At 38.3% G+C, this 27,053-nt stretch overlaps 1 long non-coding RNA gene across 1 annotated transcript in view; it reads left to right on the top strand.

Annotated features, from left to right (window-relative positions):
* Positions 1–5,159: 5,159 nt before the first annotated feature.
* Positions 5,160–27,053, top strand: part of LOC134739035 (uncharacterized) — a 38,199-nt gene continuing 16,305 nt past the window's right edge. The window contains exon 1 of the long non-coding RNA XR_010125416.1: positions 5,160–5,231. This is a non-coding gene — a long non-coding RNA (uncharacterized LOC134739035). The remainder of the gene's footprint in view (positions 5,232–27,053) is intronic.

Below are 27,053 nucleotides of genomic sequence, written 5' to 3'. Positions count from 1 at the left end.
TTTCTTCCTTATGATTTTCTTTTCTCTAGCTTACTTTATTGTAAGAATACAGTGTATAATACATATAACATGCAAAATATGTGTTAACCAACTGTTTATGTTACCAGTTAGGCTTCCGGTCACCAGTAGGCTTTTAGTAGGTAAATCTGGAGGGAGTCAAAAGTTACACAGATATTCAGCTGTGTGGGGGCCGGTATTCCTAACACTCATGTTGTTCAAGGGTGAACTGTATTATAAAACATATATCCTATATATACCAGTATAGATATTAATAACAATTATTTTATTTTATATAAGCTTGGAACTCCTGGGATTGATACTAAAATTACTGTTTTTGAACTTAAAAAAAAAAATCAACCACCCCCTGAAACAGGCTTCCACTACTAAGCTATACTATTTATCTTAAATATGAAGCACTATTATATCTTACCCGTTTTTAGAAGCAGACACTACAACAATCAAATTTTCTGGGCACAGTGAAAAATATCATTATCTGCATACACGGATTTGTATATAATTTAACGGATATTTACAAAGCCCAGTATTGTTAAGTATGATGAGAAATCAAAGATTTGTGGTTTGTTTTTCATATAGCTGGTGGTGTTTTTTGTTTTTGTTGTTGAATTTTGCTGTTTCAATATACCAGTGTGCTTCAGGCACTTTTCTTCTCTGTTTTGTTTGTTTGTTTGTTTTTTGGTTTGTTTCTTTCATACAGAAAAATGTTGCCACTTATCAAGGGGAATGATTAAACATATGAAGTAGTCATATGATGAAGTATTTAAAATCATTAAATATCATACTTTAGAAAATATCAAATATCAACTCAAGTGTATGCTGCTTGGGTAATGGGTACACCAAAATCTCAGAAATCACCACTAAAGAACTTACTCATGTAAGCCAACCACCACCTGTTCCCCAAAAATCTATTGAAATTAAAAAAATTAGCTTATCAAATCTGAAAAAGAAAGAAAATATCAACTGACCTCCTAAAATGCCCATGAAATGATACTGAGGGGAGGGGAAAAGATAAAGGTCATGTACACAGAATAAATGCAATTACATTTAAAATGCATTTACATGCAAAAAAAAAATAAGTAGCAAAGAAATATACTAAACAGTTATCTCTTAGAGTATAATAATGAGTGATTTTTATATTTCTCTGTAGATGTTGTGTAAGCTGTAAATTTACACAAGGCACATGTTTGACTTATTAACAGGAACAGGATAAAATTATCTTCAAAGTATCATTCTGTTCTCTTCTTGACTCTTTATCTGACAAGAACAAGATTGTCTGGTGAGGCTGTTATGAGGATGAAATGGGAGAGCATCTGTAAACCATATGTGAAGCTCAGTAGGTCAAAAGAGCTTGGTTCTCATTCTTCCACTATTTTCGAAATTTTATCTGTACCTTTAATTTGTAGTTTCCTTGTATTATTACTATAACACAAGATTTGCTCTGTATTATTACTATAACACAAGGAAATTACAAATTAAAGGTACAGATAATATTTTTGTTTGTATAAGCTGCACACTAAACCATAATAATTGTGCAAAAGTGTTTAACTCTTAGGACTCCAGCACCCATAGGCCTCCACTCCAATAAGGAGATTATACTGTGAATTATTGACCTGTAAGCTTCGTGGGGCAGGATTCCAAGACTAACTTCCTTGGTCCAATGAGAAAATAGTCCAGAGAAAAATATTATCTTTGTAATACAAAAATTAATAAAGAGATAAAAATAATGAGATCATTAGGATCCTAGTATAGACAAAGAAGCCATGGTGGCTAATTTCTCAGATTCTAGCAGGGCTTCTTTACCTCAGCCCTGCTGACAATTTGGGCCAGGTAACTTTTTGTGGATAATTATTTGTTATGGGAACTGTCCTGTGTGTTGTAGGATGTTTAGCAGCATCCCTGGCCTCTACCCACAAGACACCAATAGCAATCACTTCTCTAGGTGTGACAATTAGAAATGTCTCCAGACATTGCCAAATGTCCCTGCAGGAGTAAAATTGCCCCTAATTGAGAATCATTGGATTATAGAAAGAAGAAAAATAAAAATCATGATGTTCTTTTATTTTCTCCAAATCATCCGACCAACAACATTGCTAATGGTAGAGACAGTTCATAACAAAACAGGTTTAATTTAGAAAGATATAGTTATGGATTCAGCCACTTTGATTAAAAAGTTGTAATTCTTGTCTTTAGTTCACTGCCCATTCATCCTAGGGAGAAGATTTTATCAAGTACTAGTAAGTAGTAGGCCTTAGGCTACAATCTACCAACATGTGTCTAATTCAAGGGCAAAGAGTTGGAAACTCATAAGGTGGAGAGGAGGTCTACTTATAAGCCAAAGAAAGCACATTCCAGAGTTACTTTACTTAAGAATTAACAACTACAATGCAGAGAATTTGTGAAAAACCCATTCTGCCACTGAGAAGGCCACTGGGATTTGATACAGTGGAAATGAAATCTGGTTCAAACCATAACGCCATATCTCCCTAAAAGATTCCCCTTTTGAAAACTGCATTTAATTTGACTAACTACTCAACAAAATACTATATTCATAGAATGCAATTCTAGCAGAAAAGTTGGTTTGATGAAAGAATCAGTGGCGTCTGGCCGTAATCAATATGCATGATTGCCATGAACCATAGATAGGCTAATTCCACTTAGATTTAAGCACCCTTCCTCTAGTTGTATACCGGTCATGCTTCCTGATTAGCTCTGATAGGCAAAGAGCTCAGAAGTCAACATTCCTGTTCTCACAGCAAGAAAAATGCTGAACAAGCTAACAATCAACAACTTTTCTTAAATCTACCAGAGAATTGAGGTCACAGGGAAAACTGCCACCCCCAAAACTGTAGAGATGTGTAAATACAAAGAATTACAGTTTACCAAGAGCGGAGGCTTCTGGAACCAGTAACTGGTAGGAACACTTAAACGGTAATTGATAAACTGCTGAAGGCTGAGTGCAGACCAACTTGAGATTTAAAAACTCCTGATGGCCCAGTTTTAGGAGGCTCCACACTTTTGTGGGATTTACCACTAGGTGCCCCACCAAAAGTAAAAATCATATGGGAGAGAAATCTCCTCTGCTTTGAGCAAGAGGAAAGAAGTGCCATTTTGAAATAAGCCCAGGGTTCTCTGTGCCATTAGGAGTCCCATAAGAGTAAAAATCATATGGGAGACAAATCTCCTTTGCTTTGAGCAAGAGGAAAGAAGAAGTGCCATTTTGAAATAAGCCCAGAGTTTTTTGTTCTCTGTCACAAGAGTTACATCAAGGGAAATTACCAGAGTCTTATGTGACCAAGAAGAAGGGCAACTAGACAATGCTAGTTCCCCCTAGCCTTCCTGTCTCACATAATGATAAGGAAAAAAAAGGCTGAGAAATGCTGAATGTCACAGCTCAGGGACTCAGGCCCACTAAAAATAGCTGAGATTTAATTATAAGATTATAGAATGCTTCCCCTCCTTAAAGTCTTACCACCACATCAGCAAGGCTCCAGTAAAAAAACGGTGGATTACAACTGAGAGAACTGAAAGACGTAATCTATTTAAGAAAGAGTTCTTAGGGGAACCTAAAGGCACCATGGAAGCAGGGAATAAAAGGAAACTATAGAAAACTGGAGCCGGAGCCTCTGGCATATATGCGTTACAATTAACATTAAACATAGCCTAGCTCCTAGCCAGATCAACATAAAGCCTTACATTAAAAGCCCAATTAACTCAGTTTCTATTACCAGATATAGCATGATCACTTCCAACAAAAAAAAAATTATGAGATATGCTAAGGGAAGGAAAAAATAAAGTCTGAAGAGACAAAGCAAGCATCAGTATCTGACTCAGATATATTCAGATTTTGGAATTATCAGATAAGAAACTTAAACAACTATTATTGATATATTAAGGGCTCCGTGGTATAATAAAGAATTTGGCCAGGCATGGTAGCTCACACCTGTAATCCCAGCACTTTGGAAGGCTGAGACGGGAGGATCACTTGGGCCCAGCAGTTTGAGATCAGCCTGGGCAACATAGTGAGATCACATCTCTACAAAATTTGAACAATTAGCCAGGCAAGGTGGTATGTACCCATAGTCCCAGCTACTTGGCAGGCTGAGGTGGGAGGATCGCTTGAGCCCAACAGGTGGAGGTTGCAGTGAGCCAAGATTGCCTTACTGTGCTCCAGCCTGGGCAACAGAGCAAGACCTTGTCTTTAAAAAAAAAAAAAAAGTTTATCTGGCCTTTGATCTTAGTTCCTGACAAAGAACTTCAAAAATCCTGGGAATTTCCTGAGAGATAGAAATTATTTGTTATGCTAATGAGGTAACTCATGACAGACTCCTAGTTAGCTTCAGGATGGGAGATGGACACCAGAAAGACCAAACACACGATTAGAAGGCTGGAACTTTGGGCCAGTTTTACCTGCATGGAAAAGAGGGTTAGAGACTGAGCTCAATTATGTGGCCAATTGCATATTCAGTCATGCCTGTGTAATCATATTCCACATAAAAAAATGTGGACACTGAAACTCAGTGGAGTTTTCTGGTTGGTGAACATACTGGTGTACAGGGAGGATGATGCACTCAGATTCCTTGGGAAGAGAGTATGAAAATTTTGCATCCAGAGCCCTTCCAGATCTTGTTCTAAGTATATACTTTATAATAAAACTCTACGTGTAGAGTTTTACACATAGTCTATTTTCAGTGAGTTCTGAGCCATATCGAATTATCAAAACTGAGGTAGTTATAGGAACTCCCAAATTTATAACCAGTCAGAGGTGCAGGGAGCCTGGGGACTGGGGACTCCACTTGTGGCTGGCATCTGGAATAAGAAGCAGTCTTGTGGAGGACTGAGCCGTTAACTTGTGGAATTTGGTGCTAACTCTAGGTCATTAGTGCCAGAATTGAATTGTAGTACTCCAGGTAGTCAAAACAGAAAAAGCCTGATACGGTTTGGCTGTGTCCCCACCGAAATCTCATCTTGAATTGTAGCTCCCACAATTCCCATGTGTTGTAGGAGGGACCCAGTGGGAGGTAACTGAATCATGGGGGCGGGCCTTTCCCATGCTGTTCTTGTCATAGTGAATAAGTCTCACGAGATATGATGGTTTTATAAAGAGGAGTTCCCCTGCACAAGCTCCCTCTCTTGCCTGCCACCATGTAAGAAGTCCGTTTGGTCTTCCTTTGTCTTCTGCCATGATTGTGAGGCCTCCCCAGCCATGTGGAACTGTGAGTCCATTAATCTCTTTCCTTTATAGATTACCCAGTCTCAGATATGTCTTTAATAGCAGTGTGAGAACAAACTAATACGAAGCCCTAGTGGAAACAACAGACAACATGAAGGCACAGGTGGGTAATGTAAGCATAGAGATGCAAACCCTAAGAAAGAATCAAAAGGAAATGCTAGAAATAAAAAAACATTGTAACAGAAATGAAGGATGTATTTAAAGGCTCATCAGCAGGTTGGAAATGTCTGGGGAAAGAATTAATGAGCTTGGTGATAGGTCAACAGAAACTTTCCAAACTGGAAGGCAAAGAGAAAAAAAGAATGGGAAAAATAATGAAATATCCAAGAAGTGTATAATCATTACAAAAGGTGTAACATATACATAATGGGAATACTAAAAGGAAAAGAAAGAGAAAGAATAACAGAATAAATATTTGAAGTAATAATAGCTCAGAATTTTCTGAAATTATTGAAACACATCAAAACACAGATCCAGGAAGGTTAGACAACACCAAGCAAGACAAATCCAAAAAATCGACATCTAGGCATTTCACATTCAACTTGCAGAAAATCAAAAGCAAAGAGAAAATCTTGAAAGAAATGAGAGAGTTGGGGGAAGCATTACTTATAAAGCAACAAGGATAAGAATTACATCAGACTTCTCATCGGGGACCATGCAAGCAAGAAGAGAATAAAGTGAAATATTGAAAGTGTTGAAACAAAAATAAAGAAAAACACAAGCTTAAAATTCTTCATCCAGTGAAGTTATCTTTCTAAAGTGAAGGAGGAAAAAAAAGACTTTCTCAGACAAAAACTGAGGTAATTTGTTGCCAGTAGACTTGCCTTGCAAGAAATATTCAAATAAGTTCCTCAGAGAGAAGGAAATTGATATAGGTCAGAAATTCAGATCTGATCTGAAAGAAAGAAAGGAAGGAAGAACATTAGCAGGGAATCAACAAGATTAAAACAAGATCTTTCATTTTTCATATTTTAAATTGATTTAATAAATAACTGTTCAAAGTAAGAGTAATAGCAACAATGTATTGGGTAGTTATAGCTTATGGATGAATGAAATGAATGACAACAATGGTACAAGGAACGGAAGAAAGTAATTGGAAATGCTTTGTTATAAGGTATCTGCATTACCCGTGAAGCATTATAGTATTATTTGAAAGTGTACTTAGATTAGTTGTAAATATATACTGCAAACTCTAAGACAAACACTAAAACATTTTTTCAAAGAAATATTATCGATATGCTAAGAGAAGAGAGAAAATGGGTTCATATAAAATGTTCAGTTAAAACCAGAGAAGGCAGGAAAATGGGGGCGGGGGGGGGGGGTGGGGGCGATAAAAATGAAACAAAGAAAAAGTGCAACAAATAGAAAACGGTTACAAACATTGTAGACACTAATCCAACTATATTACTACTCACTGCGAATAACAGTTTAAATCACCAATTAAAAGGCAGAGACTGTCAGAATGTATAGAAAAAACAAGACCCAACTATATAATTCCTATTATATTTAATGAAGCCCACTATATATAAAAACACAGTTATATTAAACGTAAAGGGATAAAGATATACCATGATAACACAAATCAAATGAAAGCTATAGTAGCAATACCAATTTCAGACAAAGCAGACCAGAAAATTATCAGAGATAAGGAAGGGTATGATACAATTACACAGGGGCCAATTCTCCAAGAAGACATAGCAATCCTCAACATGTATGTATCTAACAACAGATCATCAAAGTATGTGAGGCAAAACTGATAGAACTTCAAGGAGAAATAGACAAATCTATTATTATAGCCGGAAATTTCAAAACTTCTCTATCAGTAATTGACAGATACAGCAGGCAGAAAATCAGTAAGGCATCGTTGAACTGAAGAACACCATAAATTAACTGGATCTAACTGACATCCGTAGATTTAGAATACTTCCTCCAACAAGGCAGAATACAAATTCTTCTCAAGCTCACATGGAACATTCAGCTTCCAACATTCAGAACATGCATTCTGGGCCATAAAACATCCTAACAAACTTAAAAAAGATATCATACAAAGTTTGCTCTCAGATCACAAGGGAATTAAGTTGGAAATCAATAACAGAAAGATAGCTGAAATTTTTCAAAATATTTGAATATTAAGCATACTTCTAAACATATGTGTCAAGTATCAAGAAAAATTTTAAAATATTTTGAACTAAATGAAAATGAAAATACAACTTTTCAAAACTTGTTGAATGCAGCAAAAGTAGAGAGAAATTTATAGCCGTGAATGCATATTATTAGAAAAGAGAAAAGATCTAAACAGCAATCGAAGTTTCCACCTTAGGAAACTAGAGAAGAGCAATATAAACCTAAAGTGAGCAGAAAGCAAGAAGTAACAGAAGTTACAGCACAAATCAATGAAACTGAAAACAGAAAAACAGTAAAGAATATCAACAAAACCAAAAGCTGCTTCTTAGAAAAGATCAATAAAATTGATAAATTGATTAGCTTGACTAATCAAGAGAAAAAGAAGACACAAATTACTAATATCAGAAATGAAAGAGGGGCCATCACTGCTGATCTCATAGACATTAAAAGGATAATAAAGGAACATTATAAATAACTCTATGCCCACAAATTTGATAACTTAGATGAAATACACAAATTCCCTGAAAGATATAAGCTGCCAAAATACACACAAAAAGAAATAGATAGTTTTAACTGCCCAAAACTGGAAACAACAAGATGTCTTTCAATAGGTGAATAAACAAAATTTAGTACATCCATACAATGGATAATTTATTCAGTGATGAAAAAAAAAGAGCTACCAAGATGTAAAAAGACACAAAGGAAACTTAAAAGCATATTCCTAAGTGAAAAAAAAGCCAGTCTGAAAAGGCTACCTACTGTATGATTCCAACTATATGACATTCTGGAAAAGGCAAAATTATGGAGACAGTCAAAAGTTCAGTGGTTGCCAGGGGATTGGGATGGGGGTGGGTGGAAGGAAAGCTATAAATAGGTGAAGTACAGGAAAATTTTAGTGTGGTGAAACTATTCCATATGATACTATAATGGTGGATACTATAATGGTGAATAAATATGCATTTATCAAAACCCATAGAACTGTACAACACAAAGAGTGAAACTTAAGGTAAACTACAGATTTTATTTAATAATAATATACAATATTGGTTCATTAATTGTAACAGATGTACCACACTAATGCAAGATGTTAATAATAGGGTTTTTTCCTGCTTGATGTATAAATAGCCTTTGATCAGCCCTTGTTAGGTTTCTGAGATCACAGGAAGCCTAAGTGTCCCCTTTCCTCTCTTGGTTTTTTCTCCTCCCATCTCATGGCAGGTAGCTGTGCTTATTTTTTGCATTCAACATTGGCCACCACTATCCCTTCCTGTGCTCACTTCAGACACTGCTTATCAATTATGGCCCTCTCTTTCACTAAGCCTGAACATAGTCTTAGATCTTCATCACCATAATTTTTAATTAGTTGGAGTTTGGCACAATAAATGATTACTATTTTCTATGTCTACACTAGGAGTTTACAATTCATTCCACAGTAGAGATGTAACCACCTCAAATTTCTTCTTGAATCTTTATGTATTTTTTAGGGCAAATTGCCAATGTTTGTTTTTATGGAAAAAGGTTTTCCTTCTTAATTCAATTTTTCCCCTAACGCACTTCATAAAAATGGAATTTTTATGAGTAACAATTGACATTTTCCTTCTTACACATGTGCTCATACTGGAAGCTCTCAAAACGCTTGAAAATAATAACTTTTCTTCTAGTTTTATGGTATAAAGAAGAGGTCAAGAAACTTTTCTTGTAAAGGGCCATATAGTAAATATTTTTGGCTTTTCAGGCCTCTGTCACCACTACTCAGTTCTGCCATAACATGAAAACCACATAGATAATGTGTAAACAAATGGGCAGGACTAAGCTTCAATTGCCCTCAACTGTAACCTGCTCTATGATGTGCCGTTTATTAGCTTTCTTCCCTTCCTTGTCACATTTCCCCTACCAGAGCTCTGTAGGATCACCTCCTAAATAAACTGCTTGCACTAGAATCCAATCTCTCAGGGTTGGTATCTAGGGTAACCTAAACTCAGGTAGCTGCCAAAGAAAAAGCATTCATAGAAGCCTTTTTAATACATTTATTAATACATGGCAAATATAGTTGAGACTAAGACTGATGGTGAGAGAAATTGTGAATATAAAAAGAGAATACAGATATAAGAGTACTAGGAAAAGATAAAGCACTCCACAAATACAGGGTGAGAGCATTAATATTATGGCTTTCATTAGAGTCGGAGCCAGGAAATTGCTCTATAAAACACTGCCAGCTCACAGCTACCTATAATCATGGAGGCAAGCAGCAGTATGAATAATATAAAGCAGTAGATGATTGGAAAATTAATGACAACAGCTTTGAAGAACATTATTTGAAATTTAAGCTGCATTTTTCATATCTTATTATGGATTTCTTTCAAATTTACAGTAAAGTTTGTGGAGTAGCATAATATTCATATATGCATTTGCTGGAATGAAAAAATGACAACATTGGGTAGTATTTGTTTTAGATCTCTTAAAAAAGCAAAACATTATAAACACAGTTGAATATTCTTTTGTAATCTTAATCTAATTCCTTCCCTCTTTTCTCAGAGGCAGCCATACTCATTAAATTGATATGTATTCTCCATGTTGATGGTTTTATGATTTTATTTCATATACATATTTCTATAAGCAATATATAAGTTTTTGTGATTTTAAGATTTATACAAATAGTATCATGCTGCAGAAAGCATTCTGTAATTTAACTGTGTTCACTCGACATTATCACTGAGACCCATCCATGCTGATATGTATTGGTTAAATAAATTCACTTATCCTTAGGGAGATCCTCCCTTTACTCTGAAAGGAGCTATCTTGAGGAACCTTTAATAAAATAGATCAGTGGTTCTCAACTGGTGATGACTTTTGACCCCAGTGACATGTGGCAATGTCTGGAGTGAGGCCAGACATGCTGCTAAACATCCTACAATGCACAGGACAACTCCTACAATAAAGAATGATCTGATCCAAAATGTTAATTGTGCTGAGGCCGAGAAACCCTGATACAGATTAAAACTCTACATTCTTGAAGAATTCCTGGATATGAGGAAGTAACTCAATGCAGACCCGTCAAGCTGAAATAGCATATGTTCTGCTTGACGGATCACCAGAACTGTGCCTTTATTGCATTAGAGAGTATTTTCTTCTTTCATGTGGATTTTAGACTGTTCTATGCTTATTTTGGAGAACTGTGTGTACATGCATGTGTATTTTGTGTGTATACAAATATTATGGTGGGGCTGGGCGCAGTGGGGGCGCAGTGGCTCACATCTACATATAATTGCAGCACTTTGGGAGGCCGAGGCGGGTGGATCACTTGAGGTCAGGAGTTCAAGATCAGCCTGGCCAACATGGTGAAACCCCGTCTCTACTAAAAACACAAAAAATTAGTCAGGTGTGGTGGTGCATACCTGTAATTCCAGCTACTCAGGAGGGTGAGGCAGGAGAATTGCTTGAACCCAGGAGGTGGAGGTTGAAGTGAGCCAAGATCACAACACTGCACTCCAGCCTGGGTGACAAAGCGAGACTCCATCTCAAAAACAAAAACAAAAACAAACAAACAAACAAAAAAAAGCAAATATTATGATGGGGGTGGGCACATGCTTGATCATCTCTTTTCCTTATGCTGACGGTAAAATGTAATGAAGAACTAAACTAAACTTGATGTAGCAAAAACTAACCATACTTTAGGGTCTCATACATGGTGTTAAAGATAATTTTTTTAATGGTAAAATCATGACTCTCCTATATAACACATACGAACACGTGTTCAAGATTTTATTTAACTCGTTAATAAGGAAAACGCTAAGGTATCAGCCAGTTCAAAGGAGAATACAAAGAACAAACACTGTTATAGATGAGAAATAGGGAAATGAATACGCAAATTGAGACAAAACGAGCCTTTTTTCATCGTAGGAGAGAGAAGTCAATTGAACCTCTATCCCTCTACTGGATAGGAAACAATCTGATGTCTATAAACAAGCGTTTTGCATTGATATCAATAATCAACAATTTACAGCATTGTAAAATAGCTCCCATAGAATCAGATAACCCAGAAGGATGGGTGTCCTCTATGCTAGACAATGCATAGTTTCCCTCTAAAGCACAGTTTTTTCTTACAATGAGGTAATTATAAGACTGTGTAAGCCAGACTTTGGAAAATATACTGCCTACGATTGTGATTATCTTGTTCAAGCTATGAAGCCCAGATCAATTTTTGAGTGGCTAGACTACAGGATTCCTACCACTCCACATCTGGGAAGAGGAAAATTCCAGGCAGGAAAATAAAGCCCAGCTTAAGCTTGAGAGAATCTGAAGGACTCCTTTTTTTAAGCTGGGGGGCATGGAACCTGAACTCCAAGATAAGGAGATACCTGGAGTTACCTGTTTCCTTTTGAGCTGCCTCCCTGCCACGTGATGGACTGCTGGTAATTAGGCAGGGTTTCATATTTTGGGTTTGGGCTTGTTAGCTCTAAAGATGTACTGCTCTTGGCTGTTGGAAGTTATTCTCTGTTTTCAGTTTCCTTTTTCTGGAACCTTCAAGGTATGTTTTTTAAGGAGTATGGTTTCATCACAGTTTAGATATGGAAAATCTGGAGAGGGACTAACCTTGTCACAGTAGGGATGCATCAAGAGTTGTCACCAGGGGAGGAGAGTGGTGTCCATCAACATTCCTGTCCAGAAGAAAGACAAAGAAGCAGGTGTAAAAGATGGTGACCAGTCCTGAGTATTTATGAGGCATTACCCTGGGACCTTAGAAATTGTTGGGGAAACAATTTAAATAGGGCCAGTTTCCAGTAGTTTTGCTGATTTGAACTTGTGCCATACGAGTTTGGGTTTGAAATGCAAGTATGAGTTAATTTTGTTGTCACAGACTGATAAAGCCTATGACTTGGGTTAACAGTTGTAGGAACATTTTATAAAATTATGAATGCCTGGAAACAACAGTAATAAAGATGATGGGATAAAAATATGCCATCTTTTAGATGGAAAAATTGGATGTTAATGTGGTTTGGAAAAGGTGAGCAATATTTAATAAGCAATGAGACTAAATCTACAGTGAGAAAAATTTCAGATCACGGTGATTCAGTTTTCCAGAGGGCTTAATCACCTACAATCTGAATTACTAGACTTAAGGCACCTTACTCAGAATTCACTGCATAAGCCTGTTACAGGAAATGTCGGATATATATGTCTACGTTTGTGCAACATATTTAGATATAGGCAATTTTTTTCATGTTTAGTTCTATAATCTTAAATCTGAGATCATTCACTTTCTTGAGTAATTTATTAAGTAAGAATTAGTAATATCCTAAACTTAAATATTGTACTGTCCAGTCTAAATGTCAAGGACTGGTAGATATGTCATTAGCTCTCAAATGGAATTTGCACCAGAAAGGCAGTGTGCCTGGTAGAAAGGTCTGGAACCTTGGTTTCAAATTTCAGCCCTGGCACTTACTAGCTGTAAAATCTTGAACAATTTGAATCTCATTGGGTTTTTACTTAATCATCTATAAAATGTGGGAGTTAACCAGATGATCCTTAAGGGCTTATAAAACCCTGTAATTCTATAAATAAATCACTGTACAGAATCCTTCCAATTTTGCGTATGGCAGGGGAACAGACCTAACAACATGGAAAGGGAAGAGCCAGTACCTTTCACTTATTCCCTCCAAAATTACTGACTAATCATCAAGGTTTTTCCTTTTGAATGGTTTCTGAGATGTCTTCAAATGTTGCCTTTTGTTCTTTTCATACCCAAACTCCTTCACATATGAAGAGTAGAATAGCTAAGTAAATTAAAATAATGATGAAAAAACATTTGCATTTATTAAAACTATTAAAAATCAAAAAGAAGTCAAATCTCAAGCTAGCAAAACTGTAAAAAATAGCAACAAAATCCTTTTAGAAGACATTCTGATATACTTATCAAGTATCATAAATTTGTTTGACTCAGTAAACCCTCTGTTTCTAATTTATATTATAGAACTATTGTATTTCTCCAATTCTAAGGCAGTTTCAATTTTAAGATACAATATTAATTTAATAATATATTTTAAAGAAAAAATTACTAATATCTTTATACTAAAATGTATTCTGATACATAGTAAAAGAAAAAAATATGTATCTTGGAATTGAGGAAATATGAAAATTTAAAAGGAGAAAAATCCACATGTATGAAGACATTTACAGCAGTTATTTAAAATCATTTAAAAAAAAAAACAAAACAGCGTTGCAGCCTGGCCAACATGGTGAAACCCCGTCTCTATTAAAAATACAAAAAAATTAGCAGGGCATGGTGGTGCGTACCTGTAGTAACAGCTACTCGGAAGGCTGAGGCAGGAGAATCACTTGAACCCAGGAGGCGGAGGCTGCTGTGAGCCAAGATAACGCCACTGCACTCCAGCCTGGGCGACAGAGCAAGACTCTATCTCAAAAATAAATAAATAAACAGCATTGACATCCAATAATAAGGAAATGATTAAAGTATATATATATTATGTATAAATACAATGAGACGTAACACAGCTATTAAAACTTTTATGATACAAATATAAAATCAAGAGAAAGTGTTTCTAAAATAATGTAGCATAATGTTTTAACATATGTAAATGCATAAAATATATAGTGCCTCATCAACTTAGAAACAATATGTTCATATGAATAAAGGAACTCCAAACAAATGAAAATCATAATGTTGCTGAGATACTGGAATTACATATGTAATTTTAAATGTCCCTCATATATTTTAAAAGCATTTTAATCACAAATTAAAGTTCCCATAAATGTTCCTATCTTTTTAAATTGTATATATTTAAGGTATACAACATGTTTTGATATACATATACACAATGAAGTAATTACTATAGCCAAGCAAATTAACATATCCATCATCTCATCTCACATGGTTATCCTTCCTTCCGTTTTTTTCTGTGGTAAAAGTATCAAAAACCTACTCTCTGAGCAAATTTCCAGTATACAATACAATATTATTAACCATAGTCTTCAATTTGTACATTAGATCTCTAGATTTATTCATCCTATATCATTGCAACTTTGTAACGTTTGACCAGATCTTTCAATTTCCCCTGCCCCACCAAACATTTTTATTTTGACAGCCTATCTCTTCCCCGTGTTTTTCTTTGGGTCCGGTTTTCTCCCCTCCCTGACATAGCAAGTAATTTAACATTTAGCTGGGCAGCCAAGAAGCAGCCATGGTGGGTGTGTTTATCGGTAATAACAGGTAATGTGTTTACACAATCATTTCCATTCAGTTTCATGAGTAAAGAGTACAATGAGGTAGCCACTGAGAGACAGAGCCAATAAAACAGTCACTTTTGTCTCGACCCAAGAATCCTGCCTAGACTTGCAGGAACTAAATACTTTCCAAGGGAAGGGACTGGAGAGAATGCAGCATTGTGATTACCAGCAACAAACAGCAGCTTTGGGATGCTGGTACTTCTCTCTCCTCACATGGATGCTACCGCTCTTTTTAGTTTAAAATGATGGCAGCCCTGAAGAATTTATGTCCTGTTACATTATAGCATAGAATGAATATATAGGGGTACTTCCATAATCGAGTTTGCATATAAGTGTGATCTGCCTCAGAAAATTCAAACTATGAAAACCTAATGTGAAAGTAGGTGAAATATTTGTATTTCAGAAGTCACTCCACCCAGGGGTCCAAGAGTCATGTCCTTTTTTCTCTACATTCTCATCTCTTACTTGACAAACTCACTCAAACTGGCTTCTGCCCCAACTGCTGCATGAAAATGGCTCATACCAGAATATTAATAACGTCTTGACTCTATATTTTAAAAATTGTAAAGTTTAAAAATTTTTAAACTTGTATTTTGAAATCATTTCAAATGTGTAGATGTGCAAGAACAGTACAAAGAACTCCCATATGCCCTTTATCCAGCTTCACCAGTTATTAATGTTTTGCCACATTTGCCCTCTCTCTCATATATATATACACATATGGGTAAATGTGTATATCTGTATGTATATATGTGTATATATGTATACAGTATATGGGTGTGTCCCTTTCCCCAGTGGTACTTCAGTATTTTCTAAGAACAATGCCATTCTCTAATGTAACCACAGTGCAATTTTGAAATTTAGAAAATTTAATAGTGATATAAATATTACTATTATCTAGCATATTTATTTTAATGAATCTCGACAATTTTTAAGGGAACTAAATTATTTTTATTAAAAAGTATTTTTAAAAAATGAAATAGATTAATATTCAAATTATTTTTAACATTTGCAGGGCTTTTAAATCATATTTACAGTAATTATTCAGATTTATTTCCTAATTTAATTGAATTTTACACTCACCACCAGGACTTGTACCATGTACTTCTACTTCCAAAGTCTTTATTTTGCCAGCTGCAGTGGCTCACACCTGTAATCCTAACACTTCGAGAGTCTGAGGAGGGCGGATCACTTGAGGTCAGGAGTTCGAGACCAGCCTGGCCAACATGGTGAAACCCAATCTCTATTAAAAACACAAAAAAACTAGCCAGGTGTGGTGGTGCACGCCTGTAATCCCAGCTACTTAGGAGGGTGAGGAGGGAGGATCACTTGAACCAGGGAGGCAGAGGTTGCAGTGAGCCGAGATGGCACCACGGTACTCCAGCCTGGGCAACAAAACAAGATTCAATCTCAAAAAAAGAAAAAAAAGAAAAGAAAGTCTTCATTTTGATTAATCTTTTGGTCATGTATAGTACATCTGTAAATAAATTTCTTCAGAGCCCATATATAAGCAAGAATTATTTCTGTGGCTTTCACATGTGACTTGATATAGAATTACACACAGCCTTCTCTTTCAAAATATATATATGTTGCTTCGTGTATCCTGTATCATGTAACACTCAGGCAAAGTCTGATTATGTACTTTGTGGATAATCTTTCCTTTTTTCTGGAAATCTATGGCATTCTTTTCCTTTCAAATTTAAAACGTTATTGTTCCCATTCAGGTACCCGGCAATTTTTGTCAATTTTGCTTTGACCATGACAGGGCCTTTTCATCTGAAGATGAAATATTTTTCTTGAGCTCAAGAAAACTTTATTCTCTTCTTCAAATATTTCTTATTTTCCCTTTATTCCAGAGTTTTCTTTTCAACATGTCGGTAATCCATATATTGGATCTCTAGTGTCTGTCTCATACGCTTTCTCTTAGGCTCTCAGACTACATAGGTCTGACGAAAAATGTGGCATACTTTTGAGTTTGAAACTTCCTAGTATAGGTCATTTCCTCCTAAAAGCTGGAGCAGTTAATACTGTGACTGGCAGCTACCTTGCTCTCCTTTCTAATGTACGATGTGAACTAAATGCGTGCAAGTGACAGAAAGGTTTCTGTTTCGTTTTTTTTTTTTTTTTTTGAGAGGAGTCTCGCTCTGTCGCCCAGGCTGAAGTAGAGCATCAGTGCCATCTTGGCTCACTGCTGCCTCTGCCTCCTGGGCTTAAGTGGCCCTCCCATCTCAGCTTCCCCAGTAGTTGGGACTACAGGCACACACCACCATGCCTGTCTAATTTTTGTATTTTTTGTAGAGATGGGGTTTCACCATGTTGCCCAGGCTGGTCTTGAACTCCTGGGCTCAAGCCATCTGCCCACCTCAACCTCCCCAAGTGCCAGGATTACCGGCGTGAGGAACCACGCCCGGCCAAGTTTTTGAGGCTTCTTATTTTATAGAGTTGGGTGAGGGTTGAAGCTACCAACCACGTTTCTTCAGATGGGGAGCTTTCAGATACCTCTGACAGAGATGACCAGCAGCAGTCCACTCCCTCAGCCACATCTGACGAGGCGGACGGTTTTATGCGGGTGCACAGTAAGACCGCCATGTTGCTCTCCGCGAGCCAGACGCTCCAGTCCTGCAGTGCCCGGACGTCACGCAAGAACTTGACATGCACGCAGGCGCAGAAAGTGGCGGGGGGGTGGGGCGCGGGGTGGCGGGGGGGTGGGGCGCGGGGGGGGAGGGGCGCGGGAGGCGGGGGGCGGGGTGGGGGCGCGGGGGCGGGGCGGGGCGCGCGGGGGCGGGGCGGGGCGCGCGGGGGCGGGGCGGGGCGCGCGGGGGCGGGGCGGGGGGCGCGGGGGCGGGGCGGGGGGCGCGGGGGCGGGGCGGGGGGCGCGGGGTGGCGGGGCGGCCTGTGGCACGAGGACATGGCCGGACTCTGCAGCCTATGGAGCTGACGAGGTGACAGTGGGCTGCAAGAGGAGCGCCTCAGTTCACCACCACACCCCACAGTCCAGGACCCACTGCGTTTCACTGCCATGTCCTATTAGACAGTTTTGAATAATACAGGACAGTTGTTTTGTGCCAGGTACTTCTATTTGGGGTTGTCTGATGTTTTCTCTTGATCAGAATCAGGTTATGAATTTTTGGTAGGAGAACTTTATAAGTGAAGTTGTGTCCTTATCAGTGTATTGTATCAGGAGGCACACAACATCACTTTGGTATTGATGAATCATTTGGTTAAGGTGGTGTCCTGCAGGTTTCTCCACTATAAAGGTACCTTTTCCCCATTTGCAATTAACAGGACCATTAATAAGGAGACATTTTGAGACTGAAAACTATAGCTTCTTTGGTTCCTGTTCTCCCTGTCTACTTCACAGGCACTTTTATGACAATATGTTAAGGGCCAACCTTTTTAGCTTCATCACACCTTGATCTTCTTTCTAAATGTCCTCTCTCAGCTAGTGGCATCATCATCTGCCCAGAGTCCCCAGATAAAAATATCAGGTGTCTTTAACTTCTCCTTTTCTCCACACTCAAGTAAGCAACAAGCCCTGATTCTGTCTCAGAAACATCTCCCAAATCAGGCACCTCCTCTACTTAAACACTTAAACAACAGCCTCCAAACCAGCCTCTGTACTTTCAGAATATTCTGTTTATTCTAGGCCATCCTCCATGCTATGCCTAGAATTATTTCCCCTGAACCCAAACCTAATGAGGTCACTCATTGCCCTGCTTAAAATCTCTTATCTATTATTATCTGTTTGTTGATCTCACTTTATATATATATATATATACACAGAAAATAAATGTTCAGGATCTATAGAATATCATCCAAGGCTCCATAGTTTGTCCCCAAGCTACCTCCTCATCCTCCTAATCCAGGCACCCCCCCTTTTCCCCGAAACTCTGGTCAAAATGAATCATCACTCCCCAAACATTTCAAGTTCATTCAGAACCTTATGTCTCAGACCCTGTTATTCCCTCAATTTGGGACACCCTTCCTTCATTTATTCCTGTCACGCTCTCACTTGGTCTTTTCAGACCTCTAGGAGATATAACCTTGTCTTTGAAGATTCTCCTATCCCCTTCCTCACAGCAGTTAGTCGTCCTCTGTCTAGGCCTGTAAACTCCTCAATTATCAAAACTGTTTATCACTCAGTATTGTACCTCCAAAACCTAGACAGTTCATAGTTGGTATTTAAGAAATGTTTTCTGAGTAAGTGAAGAATAGTGCAGCTGACAGTAAGCCTCAACAGTTGTCTGAAGAAACATGACACTGAATATAAAGCTTTGTATATAACTGCATGAAAAATATATTTGTATCACAAAAACTATAACAATATATCTAGCCTCAACTGCATGTCAGCTTCCATTTCCAAACTTGCTTAATTTACAACTTAGTAGGCTTAACATCATTAAATAAGTTCAGGACGAGCAAGTAAATTTCCTCTTCACATAAACATATACTAACTGATTGACTGAGAGACTATTTTGAGTAAGATTCAAGTTCTGTTTTAAGGATTCTTCCCTTGATAGTAAATGTAAGCTTTTAAAATGTATGAGTCTTACCAAGTTGAATAAAACTTAGTTTCAGCCAGGTGCAGTGGCTCACACCTGTAATCCCAGTACATTGGGAGGCAGAGGTGGGTGGATCCCTTGAGACCAGGAGTTCAAGACCAGCCTGGGCAACATGATGAGACCCCCATCTCTACAGAAAATTTTAAAAATTAGCCAGGCATGGTGTCGTGTGCCTGTGGTCCTAGATACTTGAGAGGTTGAGGTGGAAGAATCACTTGAGCCCACGAGTTCAAGGCTGCTGTGAGCCATGTTCGCGTCCCTGAATTCCAGCCTGGGTGACAGAGCAAGACCCTGTTTCAAAAACAAACAAACAAACAAAAAACAAAAACAACTTACTTTCTAACCTCAGTAATAAACCAAGATTTATTTATAAAAGTAGGAGAATAATACCTGTCTCCCAGAAGGATATTGAGAGATACTGATTAAATTGAATAAGAAAAACATGTCTGAAAACAATTTGAATTGTAAAACAGCATACTAATATAACGTACTTTCTGACTCTCCAGTGAGTGTTGGCTATGATGATGTTAATGTTTTGCACTTAAAATATCCCCAGTTCTCTCTTCGCACTGTATTGTTATGATATTCTAGAGTAGCGCTTCTCAAATTTCAATGTACATACAAATCAACTGAGATTCTTGTTAAAAAGTAAATTCTTATTCAGTAAGGCTGGGTTAAGACCCAAGATTCTACGTATCTATGGAGCTCCTGAAGGCTGCTAGTCCTGCTTGTTTGAGGACCCCACTTTGAGGAGCAGAAGCCTTAATCAGAGGTTCCCAATGTTAGGTTCATCCAAAGACTTTTCTAAAGAGGTGTACCTAATCAGAACTTCCAGGGAAGAGGGTCCAGTTGGCTGTATTTCTAATCGCTCTTCTTCTCCATGTGATTCTTAGGTGACCAGAACAATACCAGTAAATGGATAGTTACGGGGTTCAGGATATGCTACCCCCAAAAATGGCACCTTGGCATTTGAAATAATAGCAGAAGCAGGAAGGTTACTCTTAGCTTTCTTTCACCGTTCTCCACTGAAGCAAGCCATAAAAGAATTATCTGACCTTCCTCTAAAGTAGGCCATAAAACCTTCATTCCAGAGGTGTCCTTTCTATACCTGAGGAAAGGAATGTCCCTATCTCTGAAGGCAAAGGAACACAAAAAAGAATCTGAACAAACATGCCTTGCTGAGTTCCCTCTAGTTTATTACCATTAGACTGTCGACTTTAAATAATGAGACTCAGAAAATATAATCAACTGTGCTTATTTGAGTTTATTTGAGTGCAAAGCTTGAGGATGGACACCCAGAAACACTGACTATAAAAGAATGGGTCAGCGTTCCAAAGTGGGGAAGTTAAGGTTTCACTTATATAGGCAGTTAACAGAGTTGCAACATTTTCCATACAAGGTCAATATATATGGTATAGCAATTTGGTTGGTTATAGTTTGCTACATTCCAAGGTAGTTTGCTTTAACGTTCTGTGAGGAGGGGCGATGATCTGAAGGGGGTCTTATCTCTGGTGCCACAAGGCCTTTCCTAATGATTTGCAGGAAAAAGTAGAAGTTGCAGCTGCATGCTACATGACTCATGCCACATAGTCACATTCCTCTCAAAGCTCAAAATAATTTAAAGTTCCAACAGCTTTAAGTCTGAATGATTTAATTTTACAAGATCGTACCCTTTTGTCCCCCAATAATACTTATGCACAACTATCTATAAAAAGTTTGCCCTGTTTCTTTGAGTATTCATTTCTGAAGACTCCCATGTCGTGTAAAATTTATATTAAACAGATTTGTATGGTTTTCTCTCATTAATCTGTCTTGTATTATAGATGCCATAGCCATGACCCTTACAATGGGTGAGAATTTTTTTCTACCCTACAATGAATATTTGAATGTTCTACAATCTAGGTACTCAAACTGTGGCCCAAATGCTGGTAGCATTGGCATCAACTGGAAGCTTGTTAGAAATGTAGAATCTCAGATCTCACCCCAGAATGGACTATGGACTCAGAATCTGCATTTTAATAAGATTCACAATTCACAGGTAATGTGTGTAATGTGTGTAATGTGTATGTTAATTCTAAGGAGCACTATTTTTAATTATATCTTATGTTCAAAATTCATTATTTCTCTCACTGTTTCAGAATCACCAAGAAACATAAACCAAGGATACTGCGTTTGTGTGTGTGTGTGTGTGTGTGTGTGTGTATGTAAGGGTAGTTATTTTAACAGATGTCACCTGAGCCTTTGGAGCAGCTTTACTTAGGATTACATTGATTGAGTGCTTTAGGTGTAGAGAATGAAACTCTGAGGACATGATCTGAAAGGAGATAGTGAAACAAGGAAATAGTCCAAATTCTTTGTATGTAACATGAACTGGAATTGAAAGCTGAAATAGGAGAAGAGATGAAGGTCAGAGTCCTTTCTTTAATATATGAATACATAATAATCATATTTTAAATGATTGCTTTTTAGTATAGAGATTTATACTTCCTCTTCCCTTGTCATTCCAAATGTTCATTCACTAAATTGTACTCTCATATGAAAATGCTTGGGATATTTGAGGAAATTGAGTTAATCAAGTTTTGGGAATTCAAGTCAGTTTCAGGTCAATTACAAAGGGGTGGGTGGGGGTGATCTTAGCTGATGTCTGATGAACACCACCTAGTTAATTCTATATAATCATACATAAAACAAACAGACTTTTATTCATAGTAGTTTGTAATGTATTCATATCCAGATTGCCCTGATCACAAATAAATTGGTCAAAGTGCTAGAAATATTATATAAGAAATAATTTACAACGTTCCATATGTACTGAAATATGTTGAGAAAATTTCTAGCAAAGCCCAAGTTGTGTCCTAGTAGTAAAGTAGAAATACTGTTGTTGAAACATTGAGTATATCATGGCTTGGAGCCCTGAGAAATTTGCAATTTCCAAAATTGCTTGATTCGCTGAGTTAATTTAGTTATTAGAATAACCTGAGTCATTGCTAGAGCTTTAACTAGAATAATGCATCTCGATTGAGGTTTTTTCCTCCTCCTTTACCTTCCATTTTCAGGAAAAAGAAAGAATGTCATGACTAGCAAAGTTATTTTCCAGAGAGTTATTCCTAAAATCATATTTCAGATGACATTAACACCTAGTATGGAGTATTTTCCAAATAGTGAACAATGAAAATATCCCTGTTATTAGGAGAAAAATAGTACTTTACTTTAAGACGTACAGCATTTATCTTTACCAGTTAAGGTAAAAGTATGCGATAACACATAAACCCCAAATCTCAGTGGCTTAAGAAACTAGAAATGTATTTCCTTTTCATGTAAGGTCCAAAAGAGGTATTCCTGATAGATGGGTAACATTCCTCCAAGCGATAATTTTGGTACCCAGGCTTCTTGTGTCTTGTGGCTTTGCATTTTTTAACATAGGACTTACAAGGTCACGGTGACACAGGATTTTTCATAGCCCCTTTGCCAGACTTGCAGCAGGGGGCACACCCTCTACACGGCCCACCGGGCCACATCTGGCTTGCATTCCGGCCTGTAACTCCTGCAGCTGCAACAACTGCATCCTTAGCCCCTAGGGGGAGGGAACACGTGAGTGAGTGAGGGTGGGGTCCAGCTGGCCACTCCAAGTGCCGACACAGAAGCAAGTTCCATGCAGGGCCTGCTGCCAGACCAGGCATGTTGCCCCAAGGGGAATGTGGTGGTACCCAGGCAGGGGTGTCTGTGACCCCAAAGCCCCAGAGTGGCTGTTACAGTGTGCTTATTAGCTCTTTTTGTTCTGCTGTTCACAGCCAGATGGACTGCAGCATGTTAGCAGCTAGTCAGCCTATCGTCCCTCTCTGGCCCACGGCTCCAGGACCAGCATGGCTCTGGGACTGGTTTGGCCCTGCCACTGCTTCTGTTTTGTGGGGTGCTGCCCCCCACTGGTGAGGGCAGAGGGCCAGTGCCACAGCCTTTCTGGTTACCCACATTCAGTGGGTCTAGAGCTCTTGTCCCGCATCCAAGAAGAATGAGGTCACGCTGACCATTGAAGGGTGATGAGGGCAGAGAATTTTATTGAGCGACGAAAGAGCTCTCAGTGGAGAGGGGATGGGAAGATTGAGTTGTCTCTTCCCTGAAGTCAGGTCGTCTCTCCCCCAAAGTCAGGTGGCCTCTCCCCCAAAGTCAGGTCACCTTTCCCCCAAAGTGAGATCATCTCTTCCTCAAAGTCAGGTCATCTCTTCCCCCAGTGTGGCTCAGTCTGGGTTTTTTATAGGCACAGGATAGGGGAGGGGCAGGCCGTAGGTAGTATTGGAAAAGGCAACATTCAGTTGGTGTGTGAGTATGCAAAAACAGTTAAAACAAAGGCACCAATCAAAGACGGGCACAGTGTAAAAACAATAAGGGAAGAGTAGGTATATGTAAAATTGGTGAAAGGTGGGGATAAATCAAAGGAAAGCACACCAAACGGGACCACAGATTCTCAATCTGGTCTGTGGATTTGACTTGTAACTTGGCCTTCAGGCTTTAAACTGTCTTTGGCTTGAAGGTGGGGTTTCACTAGGCACCTGCCCCTACCTGCCTAGGCATTTGTCTGCCTCCTGCTGCTATCAGCAGCCAATAAGAAAGAACATGGAGGATGGTGCCTCGGGGTTTTTAATGGGCTAGACCTGAAAGTCACTCATTTTACTTCTGTCAGCATTCCATTGACCAGGATGCAGTCACATGACCACACTTAACTGCAAGGACAGCTGGGAAATGTAGCCTGGCTGGGTGCCCAGGAGGCAGAGGAGAGGGGTTTTTTTCAACAACTAGCTAGTCTATGCCAAGAAGATCTGTTCTTCTGTGCCTCCTTTATCAATTTTTGAAGCCCTAGTCAGTGAAAAGTTATGGTCATAATTATGAATCCACTACTGAATTCATAACTATAAAACAAAAACCTCATTGAATTAATGCATGGTATTAACTAAAGTATGAAACCAAGGGTTGAAAACAATTTTTTAAGTTCATCTTGAGCTGGATAAAAATTAAATTGAAATATGCCTGTTTCTGGAGACTTGCAGCTAATTCAAATGTCACTGTCATTATCATGTGGAGAGCTGTCACTTTACTTCATCTGGAAGAGTCACTTTGTACCATGGATCCTTAGAAATGCTATGTGCATAAATAAATGTTGCCTCCAATTGCTTGACAAAGGCAGGCGGCCCAAAGAAAAAGCCACTCAGGTGGAGACAATTAAATATGATTGCAATTGAATGACTCAGCTGGGGATGGGGAATCACAAGACCTAGGAGAGAAGGAATTGTGTAGGAGTGGAATTGTGTGATCAAACCTAGGAAACAGTTGGCTAATCTCAGAGCAATCAGTCTAAAGGCTTTTCATGTTAATGTAGAATCAGAGATTTGAGGAAAACACAAGGGTCTAGAAAAGCAGGCCCTATATAGCAGTAGCCAAATGGAGTAAGAGAAGACAAACAACTGAAACAGTTTCTTCTTTATGACATGGGTAGCATGTCCATTAAATTTCTAAAGCTGCACACACCTCTTTGTTTGTGATGAAAGAGGTCAGGAAATCTCATGGACTGTGCATAAATGAAAGAAAGTGCCTGGCAAGTCATCTTATTTCCTCTTTTAGTGTTATCTCCAGATGCCCTCCTGTGAGGTGACTTAATAAGGCAGCCCTTCCTGAAAGAGGAAGCACACAATGATAACAGCTGCCATTACTGAGCATACAGCATTGTAAACCAAAAATCAAGCCATGCAATAGACTGATGGGCCCTCCCCTTGGCCAAGGGCATTCCAAAGTTAACCTAAAAAACCAGTTCAGGCCGTGATGGGAAGTAGGGGTCGGACATGCCTCATTACACCCTCCTCTCGTTGGAATCTGGGCACAGCTGACCAGCATTAACATTAAAACAGAGCCCTTAAGACTGATAGAACAGTCAAGAAGAGTTTGACTCTTTTTGTTGACGGCATGGACCAGGTACACAACTAGGTACTTACCCATGTTATCCCCATTTCAGGCAATGATTACTTTTGAAAGCAACTAACTTGCTAATTATATTTCTTATTTTTCCTGATAGTGCTAAATAAATAAGATATATCAAAACCATTTAAAAATATCAGTTCTGGAGAGGTAGCTTCCCTTCCTCTCTAAGTGTGATAGAAGATGGTTCGTCCAAGATGGATATATTTAGAAATATAAACTAAACTTGCTGGTAGAAATATTAAAAATATTTAAATGGGTCAACTTGAATTAAGCAGTTTTTGCTACTCTCAGGAGTTATTTTCTAAAGAATTCATTAGTGACGAAAAAATATTGTGAGAGAAGTGCTGAAAAAATATTGTGAGAGAAGTTATCACTCAAGTTCTATGTATTTATTCCTGTATAGGGCTAGGCACTAGGCTTATATGAGATTAAAAGCATGATCATAGCTTGTCTGGAGTCTTCAGTTTGGGGAAGAAAAAAAGGTAGTATTTAGATATTAAAATCACTTGGGGAGTTTTAAAAGATACTGTGAGACACTAGTGAGACCCCAGCCCCAATCAGTTTTTTGGGTTCTTGACACTGTCACAAGAAAGAATTTGGGGATAAGTTGGAATGATGTGAAAGACAGGAAGCTTTTATTGCAAAGCAAAGGTACACACTTAAGAGAGAAGTATGGGCGTGCTCATAAGAATGAGTTGCCCACAAAGGAGTATGGGTTTCTAATTTTTGGGTTTTTTTTAAATTAAGGGGTAAAATAATCATTAGATATTCTGGAAAAGAAGGGGATTTCAGCCCTGCCCCAACTCCCCATTACTGCCCCCTTTCTCCCTTATGTTGGTTTTCCCAGAAGAGTCATGGACACGTCACCCTGACCAAGATTTTTGTCATTTTCTCTCCCCTATTTGGGGTTTTCTGTTATCCTATGATTTCTTTGCCTGGTTCTTGATTTAGCTGTTGTCTGGGTTTTTCCATCCTCCTGCAACTACCCAGTGCTATTCCTATCTCACAAGGTAGGTAGCCAAGGTTGAGACCCTCTGCTGATGGACATATAAGAAGCGTTCAAAGCATAGGGGAGAGGAGAGGTAGTTGGTCTGGGGTTGATACGGTATGATGGCTTTGAGCTACAGTTTGAAGGAAGAATAGGAGTTTTCCAGGTATGGAAATCAGGGAAGTCATTTAGGGAAATGATATACGTGAAGATGCAAGGACAGGAGAGAGCATAGCATTTTGAGGGCATAACTATTAATGAGTGCTGCTGGGATGTAATATGTAATGGGAAAGGATGGGGGCAGATGAGTCAGAAGCCAGATCCAAGGTGTGTTTAGTCCATGCTAATAAGGTTAGGTTTTATTTCATAGGCAATGGAGAGCTATTGAGGAATTTTGAGCAAGATGAGATCTGAGAAAATGAGGATACTGTTTACTGAAATAATCAAATACCCTGCATGCTTTTATGCCATGTTTCATGTTCAAGTGAAGAAGAAAATGTCCTTTAAAAACTATGTCTTGTACAAAAACAAAAGACAATACAATGAGTTTGGTTTTATATTCATTAAATTCTGTTGGATGAAAATGTGACAATTATGCAGGCACAAATCTCATGAGATCCCTCAAATGCTCCCACATCCATGCCCCTAGACTGGAACATACCTTGAGAACTGGCAGGGTCAGGGGAACTGGGATGATCGGTTCTCCCTACCATTCTTCAACTTCATGAGTTCCTGCATCCTCCCTCTATCTGACTCTCTTTCGTTTATTTCACTGCTATTAAATTCTCTCCTGCTATCTTCTGTTTAAACGCTTGAGAGAATCTGATTGACACGACTAATGTTAAATAAGATAATATATCATTCTGATTGAGAGCTTGGACTCTAAGGTCAGATCATCTCTGCCATTGACCAGCTGTTT

This window comes from Pongo pygmaeus, chromosome X, assembly GCF_028885625.2.
Source record: "Pongo pygmaeus isolate AG05252 chromosome X, NHGRI_mPonPyg2-v2.0_pri, whole genome shotgun sequence".
NCBI lineage: Eukaryota > Metazoa > Chordata > Mammalia > Primates > Hominidae > Pongo > Pongo pygmaeus.
Note: the sequence above shows the minus strand (reverse complement) of the source record. Positions and strands in the feature narration are given on the sequence as shown.